Genomic DNA, 21,123 nt, shown 5'->3' with positions numbered 1-21,123 from the left:
TATTTTTTAAAATCTCCTCAAAAGCACATCATTTATGCTTTAACTGGGAGACAGAATCGAACATTACAATTTTTTTTCACTGAATTCCCTCTTTGATATGGCAATATTGTAGGAATGACTATTGGTACTTTGAAAAAATATTAACACAATTCCCTTTTTTGATCAATAATCATTAGTAAGGAGGATATAATGACAAAGTGGGTAAAGGCAAAAAATCAAAACAAGTGGAACTGCCTGTAATGCAACCTGTAATGCAACACCCTTTATTCCATAGCCCCAGCCGTAATTACCTCATTCTCACCTTAAATGTTTTTAGAAACATATTTTAGTGCACTGTTTAGCTGTGAAAGTAGGAAGTTTGTGACCCATCTACCATGTCTGAAGCGGTCGCACTAAAGCACCACCCACCAGCCAGCACAAACATGGCATTAGGTACTCCTGAGCTCTGATTGATTGTTTTCATTCAGCCACAGTGGATTAAAGCAAATCCCATGAGAGGCACTATCAGGAGGCGGAGGGACATGCTTTTTTTCTTGTCTCATTTACTACAGTTTCAACAAACATTTGAAAAAGTTTTTGAAAAATTATCATCTGTAGCTTTAACAAACAGCTAGCTTGTTGCCTGCGTTACATTACCACATGTCTTTGACACAATTCTCCTCAAGCAATAAATCAATAAAAGCAACATGTTTTCAGGACTACCAACATTTCTAACTACTTATGTTACATTAGCAGATGCAATGTAAAGCTATTGATCATACTGTAGCTTAGGAACACAATCAATCTATTTAACAGATTTTATTTGATTTGATTTTATCAACATTGACATTAATGTAAATAATTTATCTTGTAGATGAGAATATAGTTTAATCCAAAACATTTTACATTTTAGAATGTAACTTAACTATAATTCCCCCTTTAAACAAGGGATGAGCTTTAATCTGATCATTTGAACAGGTGCAGCCAGCTGGTAAAATTATTTTGTATGTCCGGTCTTATAACCCCCAATGACTAACACAAATATTATCTTCACATGCTTATACACAAGCATGCAACTCAGAACAAATCCAAATTTACAGCTGTACAAAGTACAGATGGTACTTTTAACTTGTCACATATCTGCCATGGAGCACTTAGAAATGTTTTACAACTCAAGTATCCCTCTATTCAGATTCATCAGACTTCTTAGTAAATAATACAAGAGCATCTCATGTAAACATTTTCATTGTTATGAAGTTTTCCTGTGATAATTATTTGGAGTCGCAAAGTGTTCAAGAATACTTTGTTTAAACATAGGGTTGATTTGACTCCGGCTTGGTTGTTAAAAAGTCAAAAGTGCATTCTTTAAAAATATTTTCACTAATAATGAATAATAAAATTTTGAATAATAAAAAAACTACTACAAAGCTCAGTTTTCACATTAAAGTATATAAATTTTACAAAGAGCAAGAAAACAACTTAATATAGCTAATTCAACTCACAGAGAATGTGAATCCCAAGCTCATCAGTTTTGCCTTTGCTTTCCTTGAAAGATAATCTACTGACTCTGTCCTGCACATGAAAACACCAAAACACGCTAAACCCAAATCTGCTGCAAAAGCTTTCACAGACTTCCCTGGACACTACGGGATACTTACGAGATTTTACTTCATTCTCAGCTCTGGTCCCCATGAGAGGAGTAACTCTGCCTTTCCAGGTAATAACATCCGCAAGAAAAGGAAACCATGAGTGAGGTAACAATCAGATTTGCAGAAAGAAAACAAAGGACAGTGGTGAGCCGGTTCTGTGTTGTGTCATACAAGCTGGAGACGGAGAGGAACAGAGGCACTGTAGTCACATATGTTGCCTAAAGCCTCTAGCTTGGCAAAGGCGCTCATTAAGCCACTGACAATCATTCCCACAAAGCCCGATCTGAAGGCTATTCACCGGCTGTGTACAAAAGAGAGTGGAGGAATGCAAGTTCCATCTCGCCCCCCTCCTTCAGTGTCATGAAAGATGTTTGCAGCACCTGAAGTCGTGCTGAAAAGTGTTTATTTGCATTAATCAACTGAAGAAAAAAAAATAAGGGTATACGAGGTGGGAGCACAGATCACCTGCTGTGTGAAAATCTGCAATCTCCTTTTGTCAGCCGGTGACAATCTGCTTAATTGCTAATACAGCTGGAGATTGTCGCTCAGCATTTGTCCAGTACTGGAGCACTGAAGAACGCCCCTCTCTTCCTACTGTAAAAAGATTTTAGGTTGAAAAAATCAATGTTTTTTGGGGTTTTTTTTGGTATGCAAGTGGACCTAGATTGTTCCATGCTGGTGAACATACATTTGACTCCATACTGGAGTGGAGGCTGGGTGACATGTCAGGGGAAAGCTCAGTGCACAGAGAATGCTGAGACCGTCGATAAGAGCCTTCCACCAGCCCGGCAAGAAAAAAAAGCCGCAGTCTCTCTCCCACGACACATGAAGGGGGGAAGGGAGGAAGCACCCCCAGTCTGGATGATGTATGGTGTGGACCCTAGTCTGAGACTTGGGTTTTAACGGGGAGAAAGGCAGAAAATGAAAGGGGGGAGGAGGGTCATGCTTGAATTATGCTGATGTGGGTCGTAACCGCGGTAGAAAACCAACCAAAGGCAAAGGCTGCTTCCAAGGAACTTGCAGCCACAAATAACGAGGTTATTATCACTCGGGCCTCAGAAATGCTGACAGTTGGGGAATGCTGGAGGTGAGATTGCGTACCTTTATAGGACTGGACAGATCTATTTAGTCATTTAGCAGCTTTTTATGGGCAATTTAAATTTTAAATTGATTTTAACCAACTACGACTAGAAACATTTAAAGAACGTTGCCTGCCTCTTCACTTACATTGAATAAAAACAGAGAAGCACCAATTTATTGAGCTTTTCTCTTATATTGAATATAAATACGAATAAGGAATGCATAATAATAGCAGCATGTCACTGGTATTGGCAGATAACGGCTTTAAAATGAGCATTTCTACTGATATGATCATGCTTTAATTGTTCAACTTTAATTAACTGAAATGGGTCAAATTTTGTTTTTGCTATGGTCAGGATTGTCTCAAGGAGAGCATCGTGCAGGACTCTTAAAATGGGATGAATTTTACAGTTCTGTTGAAAAATCCAATGTCTTGTATCCCTAATAGAGATGCACCAATTCATCTGCTGAACATCGGTATCGGACGATATTCACCTTTTTGACTTCCACTGGATGATGGGTTAGTAACACCACATTCACAGATGGCCGTGGTTGATGATTCTCTCTTGTGTCACAGCGATTTCGCAGAGGCAAAAAAACATGGCATGATCACTAACCTTGTCTCATGATTCCAAGGACGATATAAAACATTTTTGGGATGAACAAAGACCTTTCTGAGGACGCCTTTGAGACGAAGGGACACAGTGAACTGAAGGTTAATTATTACGTTGTTATGGTGTGTTCTTACATAATCTTGCAAATTTTAGTTTTTGGTGAGAAACTTGAATAAATACAGCTATTTATTTGAAGAAGAAATTCTTGCTTGTTTTCACAGCAATTTCAGATATATCAGAGAGAGAATCTAAAGTGTTGATTATTCTAAGGGATGCAGGGGACATGTTTCAATATTTAGACCATGTGCATTTGTCCTCTCCAATAAAAACAGTACTTTAATTTGACTATATTGAAGACATTTACACCAGAAATTGATGCAGTAAGCGCACAAATGGGTACAAAAATTTCACAAGGAAATTAAGTGTTTGCTGCTCAAAGTTTTCTGGTAGAGGATTCTCAAATCCCCCGTTTCGTGTGTTCCCACCAACGCCCTTGGCGGGAATCATGATATTTAAGTTTTAAAAAAAAAAGAAAAAAGAAAAGCTTCTGTCGCATTTTTTCTTGAAGATGTTATTTTTCTGAAAGCTTTTTCAGAAATTTGAATTTGTGCTCAGTCGAAGTTGAAGGTTAAAGTGTAATAAATGGCTTAATAAATTACTTTTAGTTAAATTCAATTACTTTTATTACTTATTAACAAAATGGACACCTACAGAAACATCGGTACTGGTACTGGCAATCTGTCAATTTTTTATTTCAAACATTTTATTCATATTGGACCCGCATTTCACAGCTGGTGTATCTCTTGAAACTTAGAAAAGTAGCTTTCTCTGCTCGCTATTCAAGTAAATGAATGGACTGAAGAGAATGGACTGACTTTTCATTTTATTTAGCTTGAGGTTTCCATTTAGCAAATTGGTTTGAAAAGGCAGACAGAGAACATGATAAAGGAAATGCTGATACTGAAGGCTGGGATTTGGAGCTGTCGAGGGGGTGGAGTGGGGGGGCACTGGTCTTTTCATAATGAGAGCAGTCAGCCAAAGTCAGTAACTGAGAACACTCACACGCCTCTGCAGCGCCAGCGCAAGGGCCCTTAGAGCCCATAAGCACTCTTTGAGCTACAACAGGATGGAGCTGCCATTATGGCCACACAAACAGAGGGAAGCCTTATGAACTTTGCACAAATGCTTAGTGCTCCGGGGCTGGACAGCTCTGGAAGCTGGGGGAGATGGGTAGGTACCGGGGCGGCCTGCCAGTTCCGAAAAGCTTAGTGTTCATGCACTCGGGCCAGACAAACCTGACATTGTCCTGGGCACTGCCCCGGGGAAAGCCTCTTCCCCTTTCTCTCCGCTCTCCTGGCTCATTCACACTTCCAGCCCAGTTGATTCACTGATTTGGACATGACTTACAGAGCTGAGAAGGCAAACATTTATTCACACTTTGAACCGATTGTTAAAATGCCATAGAGGAAGTCAGCGGAAAGTGTAAGCAGATCGCGCAACTCAATAAACCCGTGAATTCAGCTGGCATATTTTCTGCTGTCACTACGCTTCACTGGCACCTGACATGTCATTTGTCACGTTTGCCAGCCAGATATGGTTTGAAGCACACACTCTGACTTAGCTTGATTCTGAAATTCAATTTCAAATGAGATTATCCACTGCGCTCTTACAGAAAAATGTTTACAACATCTATAATTTATTACACGCCTCTTATCTCCCTCAAGCAGCAATTGCTAAATGTTATCTGACCACTACAAGACGGAGGTCTGCAGCTGTATTGTGTCAGTGGAATTAAAATAATGCTCTCTTGACCTGCTGCCCCCCTTGGGCAAGACTGCACCGAACGAGAGGAAAGCACAAATAACACAATTCAAAGCCATGTTGCCCCCCACTGTCTACTTTGAGAGCAGCGGATGAAAAATGCAGGTGGTTTTACCCCCAGTTCATGACCTTACGAAAACCTGAAAATGTAGCTTTGTGATTCATGTGATACCTCAAAAATCTCCTTCAGCCTGTCAGAATAAGACAAATGTCGAAGCATCAAAGGGTAAAATGAGTTATGGGGGAGCCATCGATATCCCTGAAGGACAGCCAAATTGCTGAGGCAGCACGGAGACTGATTTACACATTTTTGGCAAATATGCTTACTACACACAGTGTGGCGCTTTTAATTGAACTTTGGGCACACGGCCCATTTCACCAAAAACTCATCTGTTACTCAGTCTGTCAAAAACGGTCAATAAGCCTCTAACCTGGCGCTCGCAGATAGAAGCGGGGCAACCTGCCTTTGGCTGATACCAAGTGCTTGATTCTCTGAGCTCTGAATCAATATGAAAACCAGTGCATTTCTGTGTATGCTTTTATAAGTTGTCATGGTAACAGCTGTCCGTATCTTCATGCTGATCACTTGATGAAAAGTTGTCCTGGGTTGACGCAGTGGCTGTGCTTGCAGCATGCTTCATGAGCGTGCGCTTGCATTTATTTCAGGTCACAGTTTGGGAATTCCATCGCAAACAACTTGTAACTCTATTTGAACTCAGCAAGAACGCTGTGCATTATTGCCACAGATGTGACTGGTACTGTTTATGACCTGTGACTGCAAATGAAAAACAGGCTAAATTCCTGCCATGAAATTGCCCACGTTTATGTGCAATTCTCTATTATCCATGGCACTTTAACAGGCTCCTCAATTATTTCCAGATCTGCGTTGACAGCTGATTTATTCAGCGCGGCACACTACAGAGAAACTGATCAAACAACAGATATCTAAAAAATAAATCAAAACACATCCGTGGGGTGCTGCACACATTTTGTGGTTTATCTGAGCCCGACAAATGTTTAATAATGTAAGCTTAAGAAGTGTCAGCTTGCAAGTGTTAAGAGGTTCCAGGTTTTCCGAGTAAAACACACACTCGCAGGGAGAGTGTGAAGCTGACTGCAGCCCTGCGAGGACAGGGACAGCACACAGGAGAGAGACTGTACCAGACTGCGATCCAGCTCTCTCAGCCAGACTGCCGGCCATCAGAGCATCACAGATGGTGCGCTCGGTGATCATGGCAGTGATCAGGGGATCTCTACTCCCGATTAGCACACCTACTGAACACAATGTGCACAACAACGTCTGTTCCATCTCTGGCTGCACTACACCAAACAGTAAGCAAGCAAACACCACTTTAACAAACAAGGAAATTAAGCAAATGCTCTGTGTCTCAGAAGGCTGCACAGATCATCATGCTAAATATTCCTGATTTAATTAAAACTATATTTGCAAAACATGTACGCATGAATTAAAGGGAGAGTTCCACCAAAAATGAAAGGACGCATATTTTTCCTCTAACCTGTAGCTATGTTACCTGTTGTTTTGGTGTGAGTTGCAGTGTTGTAGATATTGGCCTTGGGGATGTTTGTCTTCTCTCCAATATAATGAAGTAAATGGCATTTGGGTTTTTTGTGCTCAAATCACAAAAAAATACGTTTGAAAAATTCAAGATTAACCATAGACCTTGTTTTGAGTTTCATGTAGGAACTATTTTCTTTCTGCTGAACTACACCCACCAATCGTAACACGGTACAAAAAGAAGCTTGTATCTACTTCTAGCTAACCTAGCACCACTGAGCTAGCTTACATTACGTCCCAGCCAAGGAGGACACCATTAGTGTTTACATCTCATGCTGTCCTGAGCACAAGCTTCTTGTCCACAATGCAAACTTCCTTCTGACCTGTTTCTGGAGAGAGACATGCTGTTGAGTTTTTCAAATGAATTTATTTGGTACTCTGAGATTCACAAACCAAGAGCCATCTGGTTCCATTATATCGGAGAGAGGGCAGAAATCTCTACGGCTGATAACTCTAACACTCGACAACTCACACTAAAACAATCTAGACTGATAAATAGCACTACAGGTAAGAAGAAAAATATATACATTTGATTTTGAGGTGAACTGTCAGAGGACGGAGGATGCCGTTTATGTTTTCATCTTTATGTTTGCACATCCGTGAGTAGATGCACACTTCCTCCTGTGTGGCGATGCAGTTTGGGGATGTAATTCAGCAGTAAGAAAGTTCCCATATGAAACTGTTCACAATCAGTTCTGTGGATTATCTTGAGTAACCGCGTCATGATTCCTAAAAAGAGACACTGCTGTTGAGGTTTTTTTAAAAGTTGAATGCCATCTAGTTGCATTATATTAGAAAGAAGGCAGACCTCTCTACAGCTGATATCTCCAACATGAAGCAACTCACACCAAAACAATCTCGACAGAAACTGCGTCGAACTGAGTTTTAAAAGTGGAATACAATCATTTTAATCTCAATACTAATAACCATTTTTCACAGTGACAAGAATGTCAAGATTATATACTTAACCAAAACCCCATGTTTTAATTAAAACTTGAAGTTAACACATGTTAACCTATTTCTAAAGTAAAATACAATAAAAGGAAGCAATTGATTTAACTATATCAAAGAGAAAATAGTTGAACAGAACCTGGACAAAAGCAGACTGGCTTTTATATTTTCTGATCTTCTCTTCTGTAGACAAGTTCAGATGAAGTGTCCACTTAGACCTCAATTTAATCATGTTTCCCCGCCAAGAATCAATAAGCCATTTCACCCAAGTGACTTTTAGCAATGGAAAAGGTCTCTGCTCTGCGGCTTTTTGGAGTGTGTACACAGCTGACAGAGAAGACAGAGGCAAACATAAGCTTGAAAATGAACTCATTACGTTAAATGCGGTGTCTCTTAGTAAAATGTGTAGGCATGGCAACCAGGCTTGGCTCTGCTTTAAGAAACACCCTGGACACACAGCTTTGCTCGCGAACGTATGCACACATGCACAAATGCACAAATGCACACTCAAGTCTGAATCAAATCCTCTCCTCCGGAGAGAGTGGCTCGGTTGTAATGGAACTGAAAGGTCCTGCAGGCAGGAAGCTAAATGAGGAGATGATCTCCATCAGCAGCAGCCCACCTGTCGGAGAAAAGGGTTCATCAGGAAACACTCAAGGCGACTGGCAACGCGTTCTCCTCAATATTATTATGCCAACAAGTAGGATTAATTATTTCCGGAAAATAAGCTTTTTTTCCGCCTATAGTCCTATGACAAGGGAAAGCAGGGGCAGATAATTCAGCTGCACGCCCACTCATAATAAGCAGCAAGGAGCTAACAGCCTTTTAAGGAGCGCCCTGCTGGCCACCTCTTCACACACACACCTCGGGGTCAGCCCTTTAGGTGCACTGAGGCAGAGCGGCCCGTCGCGCTACACAGTTAATCCTGGGGTGGAAAATGTCGGTGGGATCCGTCACACATGGACGCACAGCAAGAGATGAGGAGGTAGACCCAATATTTGAGACGAATTAAAGATGTGTGTGTGTGTGTGTGTGTGTGTGTGTGTGTGTGTGTGTGTGTGTGTGTGTGTGTGGGTTGGGGGTGTAGAGGGCGAGGCCTTGTCTCTGTGTGTGTTTTTACCCAGACATGCTCATCAATAGGCTGGCTGCACACCTTTTCAAGCTTCATCCTCATGGCCATTCATTGAGCACATAAAAGAGCACTGGCAGGTCTGCGTCAGTGTGTGTGGGCTGACAGTGTCTAGATTTTACTTTGCCTTGGCAACACTCGGAAAATCCTCGATTCTCCAATATTTACTTTAAAGTGTGTCCAGTTAGGAAACCATACCGTGCATCAGTAATGCCCATTTCTTTAGTTTCGAGCATGGGAAGCATGTGGTGGTGGGAAACATGTAGCCCTATTGTTCTCAGAGCCTCTCTTGATAGCCAATTAGCCCACGTCAGGTGTAGAAGCCCACGGGCACAATTCTACAAAGTACAATAGGAACTGTGTGCAAATATCCCTTCTGGCTTTACTTGGTTTGTGCTTATTAGTGTCTAGTTATATTTTTATGCTACATATGTTCACAGTAACCTTTAGAGCTGAAAAAGGAAGCCAATGCAGAAGTGCCAAAAAGTTTCTTATATGGCCACTTGAGGCTAGCTCCAACAGCAAGTCAATCCCCATAGTTATAATGCCCAAATTTACTGCAGAAATAAACATGTTTACAGCCTGGGACAAAAAAAACAAACAAACAATAAAAAACCTTTAAAAAATAAGGTTTTGGTCTCTATCGCTACTGTCCCCATTAATGCAACTGTAATTCTGCATTAATTTGTATAGAACTCAACTGTTTAAGTCTTATTAAGGCTGAAAATGATGCATAATTAGGGGCATGGCTCCTCTGAGTGACACATGGGTGCTCTCCATTGACAAGTTGCTACAATGACTGGTTAGGTCACCTAACCCCCACAGGAGGTTCCCAAAGCTTCAGATGGGGGTTTGTTTAAGCTAACTTGACTTTTTAAGGGGTATAAGAAAACTTTTCTTGAAAATATACTGCAGCCCAGTATCTCAGCATTTGATTTCACCAAATTAATTTGGTATTTTCAAAATTTAGACTTATTGTGAATATAAACTAAAAAAAAAATCTAAAAGAATAAGGGCAGGGTAAGGACCTGAACACAAGCTATTTATGATTTAGACAAGTATGCAGTTAAAAAAAACAAGCAGCTAACAGAACAATAGCAAACCTTCAGGAAGCAGATAACACTAAATTTGTCAAAAAGAAGCCTAAAGTATGTACAATTGTTAAAATAAATAAATAAAATGATACGTTATACAGAGAATCATATAAAACGTTTCTGAAATCTGGAAAACTGAAGCAATATTCTTAGGAAATAATCTTAATTTAATTAATTGTGCAGTTTATCAGTTATTCTATACTGGTATTGTTCTGTATTGAGTATAATATAAAACTGATCACTTTGTCAGGGTTCGTCAGTTAACTTGATGTTTGAAAAGGGGTTCCTGAGGGAAAAAGTTCGGGAACCACTAGATTGGGTAACTCAAAGGTGGCATAACCCCGGATTCGTGCTCATGAAAGGTCAAGTTTAACAATTTAGTCACCCAAAAAAGGTCTGTTCAGTGTCTGATTGTACTGAAGGACCCTCTAAAGAGACAGATGTTTCTTTTTTCCAGTTAACATTTTGTTTTTAGAGTTTCAAACCTGCTTTTTGCTAGCAAAAAAATGCATTAGCTTTATCACATATAATCATAGCTGTAAATAAACAGTGCCAACCAAGTGGCAGCTGGAGTTAGGATTATCTCCCTCCTCATATCCAAATATGGCCACTTTTTGCTCCAATAATCCAACACAGCAAGAGCAAAAATGCATAACTTGAGGCTTGAGGGAGTTCACAAACCAATGGGTGAAATCACGGTGGCTACGTCTATTCATTATACAGGCTATGGTCACAGCCTGGGATACCTGGGGCTCAGGGTAGTAGTGACTTATAAAACCTATATAAATTATTCACTGTGTCTTGGGGGCTGCTGAAGACCTGCAGGAACTTGACATTTGCCTACAACCTCATGAATGACAAGAACAGCTTAATAAATTACAGAGTTACAGGAGGAATTTATGTGTGAACATAAAGCAGCACCTGGTGACCTGGGGCAAAACTGATACAGTTCTTTCATTGGGTGTACTATTAAATGACCAATCATAAAAAATGGCTGGTTTCTATCATTATTTGACTGTTTATGAGCACCGGTGGTAAAGTGCAGTGATATAGTCGTGCAGCAAATCACAGAACAGCAAATGTAACCACAGGGCCATGACGGCATGCAGAAATATCTACCCTACATCAAACCGCTATGACAGATGTGAAGTGTCTTGCCAAATCAAGAGCTTAAAGCTCTCAGTGTTTCTAAGAGCCGATGCCACTTGAAAGGATGCTCGAACAAATGAAACGAATGCCCGCTTCAAACTGAAACACGAGGCACACCCAGAAAGTTATCTTTTCACAACTTGAAAGGACACATGGGGCATTAGAAAAATCCTGTGAAAGGGGCTTTTGGAGTTGGTGCCTTTGTCAGGCTAACATCAAAAGCTCTGCCTGAAGACTGAATATAGCTTTGTGTGTGTGGGTGGGTGGAGGTCTGCTGTTTGTTGTACTAAAAGTCACACAGAGGAGAACTATCTGCCCAATTTTATATTCAACAGAGCTCAGATAATTGTCTATGACATTGGGACTAGAAAGCTTTAACATGGTTATCCCTTATATGAAAAAATACCATACTTTTAGCATACAACACCATCTTTTCCAGACATATCTATGCTGTGTAGTTCAATAACTAACAGCACAGTGAGTTGAGCTCTGGAGGAGGCCATTATAGCACCCCTCTGTAGACCAATCAATACAATTTGTGTCCAGATTATGAGTCATGAGTGGCGACCTTGGCTGCTGTTCTCGGCTTTACATTTATCAAACATTCATTTTCTTCAAGCTGGTTTTGAGAATTCTGAGCATACAAAAAAGAAAAGTAAGCTACGCAGCCCTGGTAAAGTAAGTCAAGCAAAATATGCATTTCATTACCAATGTTACATTGCTGCACAAAGGGTTAAGCTGTGGGAGGTTGAGAGGTAATAGCAGTGCAAATTCAAAAAAATGAGCAAAGAGGGAGTTAATTCAGGTCTCAAGAGGTATCGAGTGGTTAGTGCAAAGCGAGGATGGCGTCCTCAGCTTCTGAGTGTAGACTCAAGTATTGTAGCTGCAATGCCGCGGTTTGAAATCTGCACCGAGGAGGATAAAATCTAATTTGCTTCATCATAAAATCGAATCTTTAACAGGAGAGAGTGAGGGAGGGAAAGAGAGATGAAAATCATTAGTGCTGGCATGCTATGTATAGACTTTGCCTTGGCAAAGAAAGCTTTATTGTAATCATGCATACGACTTTAAACAGAGGCGCAGTATAGATTTGTTTTGTGATGTGGTTTGGAGCACATCCACAGGTTACTGATGGCGAGCAGGGCACACAGCTGACCTCCCAGGAGCTTTATGCAGCCGCCGAATAATCAGGTTAACTGATGATTGAACACGCAGCATTGTGAGCTCCATGACAGGCCGCCCAAAGGCAAACAACACAAAAGTGAGTCAACGTACCAGCAACCACAATCTGATTATGCCTTTTGATGCACATGTCAACAGATTAAAGGTAACGTCAGTGATGTCATGGTGAGGATGCAGAACACAAAGGGTTTTATGGGAAAAAGAACTGTGGAACAATGACTACAAGGGTGGGTCATCAAAGAGGATGTATCATCTACTGAGCAATGGTAAGGGCTTTTCTTTGTCATGGAACAATAACAGTTTGTTTGTTCATGGCAGACCAAACTGTTCTAAAAGACTGATATACACCGCAGCCTTTAATCATGGCAGGAAGCATGCAAAATATTGACATTTAGTACTTATACCTCATAATCTTTTGGTTTTATAAAACAAATACTAACATTTATTGGCATTCATTTTGAATTTTGGAAATAAATTGTGGGATGCAATACTGATATTGTATTGCTACAATTTTTCCTTTCTCAATAGCAACTCCAATACCTAATGTTATCCGATACTTAATACCAATACCAATATCCTATACCTCATAGTAATGGAAATATCTAACGGTATTCTAAAGATATAATGGATTGGAGGACAAAACAACTATGTTTAGGCTGTGGCGTGCTCTTTTTTTTAAATAGAAGGTAATGGTGAAACTAGACAACTTAAGAAATCCAACGGTACCAACCATGTCGGAATAGCTTGTTGGAAAGTGGCCTAAAAAACACATGCCATTGCCATTTTTAAAGGGGTCCCTTCAACTTTCACCTCAAGATATCAAAATAAAAATGGGTCCTACAGTTATTCATGAGTCTCCCCAAACCTTAGAAAGCTTGTTCCCAGTAAATGTTTTGTTCCTTACAATCCAAGTACTCTTTCAGATTAAAGCCGTATATTGTCTTTTTAGATAAAAAGGCAACCAGCCAATTTTAAGGACAATGAATGACCTAACATTTACAGATACATAACACATCAAACAGGATTGTTACTGCACAGGAATTCATTGATGCACATCAGATAATTAGCAACATTAACGGTAAAACAAGATATTGACATAGTTTTGAACTAGCCTATATGCTACAACAGCATAAGCAAATTCCTGAAATTTAGTAATTGCTTCTGGTTTTGGTGTGCCACCCTAAGATTTTCAATGGCACTATGTGAAAAATTTTGGGGGGGGGTGCATCTGATGGCATTAGTGACTATCTATCTCCACTTTTGAATCTGTATACCTTACTGTAACTGGAATCATTGTTGTGAAAGGTAACGTGAGTCCAGGGATTACTGTGGCACTAGAAACAAAGTAGGCAGCCGGCTGTGACTGAATTAATGTAAGTGATAGTGGAAAAAACAGAAGTTGACACAGTTGAGCACAAAGGTTGTCTGGTATGTGTAATTAAGGTTTTTGAACCGCTTAAATGATTCGACAGCGATACTGGAAAGGACATGGGAAAAGTACTACTATGCAGTACTCCACTCCTGCTGAAAAAAGTAGAACTGACAGCAGCTTGTCACTCCAAGATAAGCCAGTCCAACAACTGCACAGTTCATTTAAAACACTACTGCAATAATGCCAATAAAATTTGTGTTTTATGACAAACTGTATTGTTAATCTCGTGTTTGATGTTATATGATTTTAATAATGGTTATATTTGGAAAAACTGTAAATGTATCTGAAAAAAGACTAATCAAATCCCAAATCAAAAAAATTAATTTATAATTCCATAAACTGCATCTGTATCTTTACATAAAAACTTTGTTTAAATGGCACATCTTGAGTTGAGTATAGAGAGCACCAAAATCACCAACTATCAGCTTAATTAAATGTGATCTGAGCAATGTGCATATTCTCTTTCTCTCTAAAAAGATGTTTTTATGTTTTTCTTTCATTTACTGAGACTATGAACAAAATGAGATCTCGTCTTGAGTAGCTACACACAGTGAGAAAATGATAAGTGCTGGTGAAACTTGTTTTTTTTCAATACAGCACATCCCCTAGACAGTAACAAGCTGTCATGTCATCATCAACATGAATCAATACAGTATTGAGGAAACAAATAGGACACATCTGCTGGACAGATGCGTCATCAGGTCATCACTGACATGAGTAAATACAGCATCTGCTGTCACAGCAGATGTAACATTACAAGAACGTCTGTCATAATTAGGGCTGGCCTTTGAAAGCTTGACGCTCAAGTCATCAGTCGCAGACCCTCAGTTAACCAAGACTGCTTCAAGTTTAGCAGTTGTTTATTTCTGTGCAGTGTACTTCTGGGGACATTTTGGTTGCCAGATTTTGCTGCGGAGTGAGTGCTGTTGACTTTCAGGCTACTCTTTGCAGCTGTGGTAATGCAGGCAGTGGCACAGAGGGAGAGAGAGACTGCACCATGGTGAAGAAGTGGTGAATTCACAGCTCACAGCAAGTTAATAAGATAAAGTCTTTGTCTGTGGTTGATATCTAGTGTCAGCAAAAATTATTGTTACACATATACCATCCGTCATTAGCACCATTTACTATATTCCATTGATGCCTGCTGTCACAGTGACCATCCCACTGAGCCCTGAAACTTTTTATAGAAAACAAAACAATTGTCAAATATTTGTTTTAAACAGTCAAAGTGGATTCGACTGGCATAATTTTGAGTTGGGTTCAGCCCTAGTCATAATATTGTATATATATAATAAAATAATAGGATATGTTACTTGGACATATGGATACTGAGCTTACTGCGTCCTTTCACATATTAAAAATAGGGAAGCAAAATGCATACATACCAACACTGCTGGTGTTTATCATGTACTTTCTATCAATAGGACTATTGAGAGTGGAGTCTTGACAAGACCCCCTTTCACCCTCTGAATAGTTCAATAATGTCAATCCAATGTTTGTCTTGTCAACGCTTTTCTCAATTTAACACCTGCATGCTTTGGATTATGAAGTGACGTATTGAAAATGGAATTAAGAGTTGAGAGAAAAGTTTGATTCACTCTGTTGTGTAATCATTCAAACTGGTCAATACAGCATTGAACCTGTTCCACAGGTTGACCAGAATGTCGCTGATGAAATACCTTTTGAGCAGTTGACATAATATCAATCCAAAGGGGCCCGGAGGCTGCAACCTGGCTCCAGATACAGATAAGGAGTAATTACTTTCCCAAGCAATCACTAATCCCTGCCTGCCCCTCATTTATTTGCTTGCACAAAGTTTCTCCGATACAGAACCTTTTCTTGCCATCATTTACATATAGGAGCACAAAGTTACTGGAATTCAGTATTACCCAGTGGATGGGCCAGCACTTCCACTGACAGCACCGCAGCTATCGGCCTCTTTGTTGCCTCTTTTTTCCCCTTTAACAATTCCACAAGGTCTATGACTACACTGATGAGTGGGCTGTTACAGTCACAAAACCACACCATGTCAGCCACTTTTTATAGATATTTTAAATGTCAGGGTCCATATTACGCTCCAAATAGAGGCCTCCAAAGAAATTCTCCAAATTTCAGTGTGACATAACATGCTCACATGTATCTCCCACTAGGAAAATAAGAGCTTCTGATATCCTGTTCCCCAGGAAACCAGCAGTGTTGTTGTCATATTTTTCACGTACTGTTATGTGTCTGACTTCTTCATGCAGCCCCCTACCACAGCCCCCATTAGGCTGGACTATGCCATGTCGTGACATGGGAACCCTTATAAACGTGTTAAGAGCCGAAGGCATTAGCATTTTGGAAGCCACTGAATAGAGGCATTTGTTCCTCTTCCTGTGCCTCCCTGAAAGACTCTATTAAAGGGAGGTTTAGGAATTGCTCTGTTTTGGACATGTTGAAGTTGGGGGCAGCATGGGGAGAACATTTGACCGAAGATTTTCCTAGAAAACATTTTGGGGTTATTGTTTTTTAATCATTTGCATGTAAACACACAAAAAATACACTTTCAAATTAAAAAATGATTGGCTTGTAAAAAAAAAAATTTTTTTTTCCTGTTTTATTTTATATCTTAACAAAGTTTCGAGAGATTTATAAAAAGTTTGGTTGACAAGTGCTACTTCACATGTGTAGTTTTGTAGTCTAGTCTTTGGATTAAAGGACACAGATGACCAAAAAGGAGGGAGAGGTAAGAAGAATAAGTCAAAACCAAAAAAATTCCAAAGCACACTGTTTTGAAAAAGCCTTTAATAAACAGGCTTGACGCCTACGTATTTCTACTTAGAGTCTTCCTCAGGACATGATGAACTGTCGGCATCAAGCCCATTTACTAAAGGCTTTATAACTTTTTCAAAACAGAGTGCCTTGGATTTTTTTGGGTTTTGACTTATTGTCAAAAGAAATAAGTCTAACTTCTCCCTCCTTTTTTGAAAAGTTTTAAGAAACACTAATGTGTTTTTGCTGCTGGGTGCTGGTCATTGTTTGAAACATACAGATACTGTATGATCAGTATTGTTTGTACCCACTAGAAGATGACTGATGGAGGTTTGGATCAAATAGAGCAAGTCAATAAGGGCAGACTGTGCTTTCTTTATAATCTTTGGGTCAAAACTGACCACGGACCACAAATATAAAAATTCTCCCTTTAACAGGCCATAATATACACACCAACTGGCACTTTCCAGATACCTACAGATGGAACATGTCATACGGACAGAAATGCCTAATGGATTCCACCTTGTTGCTTTGTTGGAAGCTGGTGACAGACGGAGCAGTATTCTTCTCTGCTGCCGCCTCCATTAATGAAGGCTTTGATTGATCTCTGATTCTATCTCACGCTGTGGCCGCAGCAGGACGCGTGGTCAGTCCGAGGCAGGCTCTTCACTGTCTGACATCCTGGCTTTCATCTACAAGCCTTTAACAGTTTATGTGTTACATTTGAATTGACTACATCATCCATAATGCATACACCTCAGCCCTGCTTAATGATGAACAATGGTTGCCACACTGCATCTTAGCAACATGCACACAGTTTTCAATAGGTGGCTTTGATCACCATCACCAGTTGTGTGTGGTGCTCAGGCGCTCTGCCGCTGATCCAGAATGAGGTTACTGAAAAACGCAATTGATCCAATGGCAAGTGAACTAGAAATAGTGTCACTGACAAGCAATTGTAAATCCATGTTGATACATCTAGTTTTAGAGATGTTTTCAAATGTTGGGTGGAAGTTGTGATATATTTGTACTTTACAATAACAAGATTTAATACTGGATATTTGTGCTGCAAGGATTTAATATGATAAAGTCTGGTCTCTAGATAGCATGTCATACAAGCCCTTTTTACACAGAGATCATGTTATAGGGCTGGTACGAACTCCCTTCTTTATGATGCCTTTGCATTTTGCAAAACATCATGCTGCTCAAATGTGCTATTTTAGACAGCATGCTGGTATCACGGAAGCAAATGGGGTGTGAAGATTATGACGTTTAACCGTGGCAGCTCAAAGACAGGACAATTTAGTCCCCCCATTCCGCGATCCATCCTGTTATTCAAAAGGGCGAAGCAGCATAACAGTGCAATATTCCTGCCTTGACCAGGCAGTGTAAAAGGGGCTTAAGAGATACAAAGTGTGTTCCTGTGGAACATCCCTCTTTATTTTTTTTTATAATCTATAACAATCCCCAGGATGCCTAAACACATCTAATTGGCAACCATGTTGAGGCTGTATTTCCAGATAGCAACAATATCAAAAGACAAGGTTGTCAGAGGACATTCAGAGAGATTCAACTACAATTAAACTACCTTGGACAAGTGACTGTAGCCCCCTGCCAGCAGACCTAATTATTTTTGGTTTTGCCATTTCCATAAAACTAATGAGATTACCCTTATTGGTCAGAAATCAAAGGTAATAGGATTAAAACCAAAAGATTAGGGCCAGGCTGATCATATTGGCGGATATTGGCTTAATGAAGACAGATATGTATCATAATACATAGCCATTGGAGTCAGCAGAGCTGTATATTACAGATGAGAACATGAAAAGTATGTTAATTCTTTAGCTGTAAAACAGCCTGCTCTTTGTCTTTACTCCTTGATCATCAAAACTAAAGAAATGTTAGCTGATATATTGCCTGTAGAATCTTTATTATCTGCACTGGCCTCTAGAAGTACAGTTTTGGCCAGGCTCCAACTGAAATGCAGCAGTGGGGGGATCCCAGCCTCTGGGGGATTGATCTCCTGCAATATGAGTATTGATCAGCATCAGGTAGCGCGCGGCCAGTGGGCCAATCATCGTCGATGAAGCCCCATTTACCAGAATCACAGTGGATTCAGAAGTCAAGTATAAATCATGCACTATCTGGGGCAAAATCCTGATCAATCCACCAACCAATGTAGGAAACCAAGAGCTATTTTTCTTCCTCTTGTCTGGTTAACCCTGGCTTACATGGAATAAAATAAATATATGAGGCCATAACAAAACATATCATTTCTGCCATGACATCACTTAAACAGCCTTTTCAGTGACAAGGACAACAGGAAATCACGTGGCATTTTTTCTATGACATACAGTGAATTTACCACAGGCTCTCTTGGGCACACAGAGTTAAATTACTGTGAAAGCTTATTGATTTGTAAAGTGTACATTTGCAGGGAGGAGGGAATGATTGCCTAAAACCAGGGAAAAGGGCTGCAAATGATGACTGCAGGCTCTTCAGTCAACAGTTCATTTGGATGGCTGAAAATCTATAACTGCAAAAACCAACAGAGAGGGGGTTTGACTATGTCCGCCTTTGCATGTAATTGGAAAAAGATGGCCATGTAAAGCTTTGCACCATGACTGAAGAAATAAACAAACTTGATGAATGCGCCTTGTCATGACCCTGTATTGATTTTCAAATATCACATTTAGCACTTTCTTGAGAAATAGAGGTGATAAATCTTAATTCGACTGAAATATGCATTCAGGCATGTATTACTTCACCTTTTGATGCTGGAATGTTTTCCATTTGAAGGTGCTCATACGGTTATTTTGAAATCTTAAAACGCAATTAGGGAGTCCAGGGATAGCACAATCCATAGTACATCAATTTTACCAGCCCCATCCCCCAGTTTAACACTGGCGCCACTGTTTGTCCCTCCTTCCCGCCTCCCCTCTTCTCAATATTGAAACGGGTAAACAACAGCATCTTTTCCAGCCTTTAAATGAAGATAAACGAGGACAAACTCCCCAATTAGCCTCCTTTCATCATCGGAAGGCTGGTTGAAAGACGACGTCACTGCTAATGCACTTCTTCGCTACAGTGAATTCGGCTTGAAAGCGGGAACAGGGACCGTAAATTCATCTCTCTTGAATTAATTCACGTGTTCACACCCTCAAGTCTCAGATGAGCCCTCTGAATGTGCAGAGGCAGCAGAACAGGGACAGCCATTAGTGTCCACAGCAGCGCGGCTCTAATGATGATGGCTGTGGACTTGCTGTGCTCGGCATTCTGGGTATCAGAGCTGTGGGACGGACTCTCCCACATGCTCTTCTGTAGATAGTAGCCTTGGTGCGTTTACTGGGTCAAGACGGGGACCAAATGGCTTAGAACAATGTCCCTTTGATGCACTTATTCATATGCAGCTTTGATCAAACCTGTTTTCTCTTCTTTTTTCATGTAAATGTTTTACTCTGCTTAAGCCTTATCTTATTATAAAAGTAAGCACTGTAACGAAAAAGCATCTACAAATTCAGAAAATCAAAGGCTGCAGTGGCCGACCCGAGCAGACTAAATGGGTACTATTTACTGACAGTGACAGAGAAGCAAAGCAATGCCATCAGTTTAATAGCCCCACCTCCAGCTTTATAACACAGCAGCAGGGAAACTAGAGACACGCAGACTTATAAATCAGCCACTGTGTGGGGGGAAAACCATTTTTGATACCATTTTCACCACTTATTGAGCAAAACAAATCCCCCTCTGGTTCATGTTGGAGCCAGTGTGGGGTCCTTTCAGGCTGAGCATTATAATGGAATCCCCCCACCTAGAGCTATGCTTATGGTTGGCTTCATCAGTATTGGCCCCCATTTTACAATTCACAGAAAAGAGACAGACGGACGTGACTCCACTGGCAATACGAGCACACTCCCAGCAACAGCATGCTCCTCCAGCTATCTGAACCACCTCGCTGACAGCCTCCATACAGTAGGAGAATATCCATCACTCACACCACATATTCAGTATTTTTCCCATCTCTCTGGGGTAATAAGCATGCAGTCACATAATGATGCGAGAGGGGCTTCCGGACCTAGTAGATTATTTTATCCTTTTTTGACTAATTCTGTCAATCGCAGCTGCTCTACCATCTGCGTTAGAAAACCATGAAGAGAATTTAGATTACAGCTCCAACAGCCAGCGACATTGTGTATCACTGATGGACTAAAACTTTCAAAAAATAACTCCAAAAGTTTAAAGGGACAATTCACCCCCAAATTCAGAGTAAGATATATTATTCAAATACACCTCACTCAAAAATGTTAAAAATGGACAGTTCACCCAAAAAACAAAAATACATATTTTTTTCTTTTACCTGTAGTGCTTTTTATTAATCTAGATTGTTTAGGTGTGAATCACCTCGTGTTGGAGATATAAGTCGTAGAGATGTCTGCCTGTTCTCTAATATAATGGAACTAAATGGCACTCGACTGTCAGCCACATCATCTTAGATAACGATAAATACAGTGTACAAATCCGCTTCACTCTGTCCGCTAGTTCATGCATATTCTATGGACATTTGGTGACGTAACTGCCAAATTATAGATAAGGGGTGACAGAGCCTTCTCCAGGGCTTCCCCCTCCCTCTGGAACTCTCTACCCAAACACATCCAGGACTGCACTGACCTCTCCCAGTTCAAATCACTCATCACAACCCACCTGTTTAAAACTGCT

General features: G+C 40.3%; 1 protein-coding gene across 10 annotated transcripts in view; it reads right to left on the bottom strand.

Annotated features, from left to right (window-relative positions):
* chl1b (cell adhesion molecule L1-like b) overlaps positions 1-21,123 on the bottom strand; it is a 91,042-nt gene that overhangs the window by 52,642 nt on the left and 17,277 nt on the right. Inside the window, exon 1 of one of the 10 annotated variants that reach the window (XM_088083716.1) lies at positions 1,638-1,787. The exons of the other annotated variants lie outside the window; for them this stretch is intronic. The gene's annotated coding sequence lies outside the window, so the exon portion shown is untranslated. Of the gene's footprint in view, positions 1-1,637; positions 1,788-21,123 lie in introns of those variants that run through there. 10 annotated transcript variants of the gene reach the window in all.

The sequence above is a fragment of the Plectropomus leopardus genome, chromosome 2, assembly GCF_026936395.1.
Source record: "Plectropomus leopardus strain MGB_pleo_1.0 chromosome 2, ASM2693639v1, whole genome shotgun sequence".
NCBI lineage: Eukaryota > Metazoa > Chordata > Actinopteri > Perciformes > Serranidae > Plectropomus > Plectropomus leopardus.
Note: the sequence above shows the minus strand (reverse complement) of the source record. Positions and strands in the feature narration are given on the sequence as shown.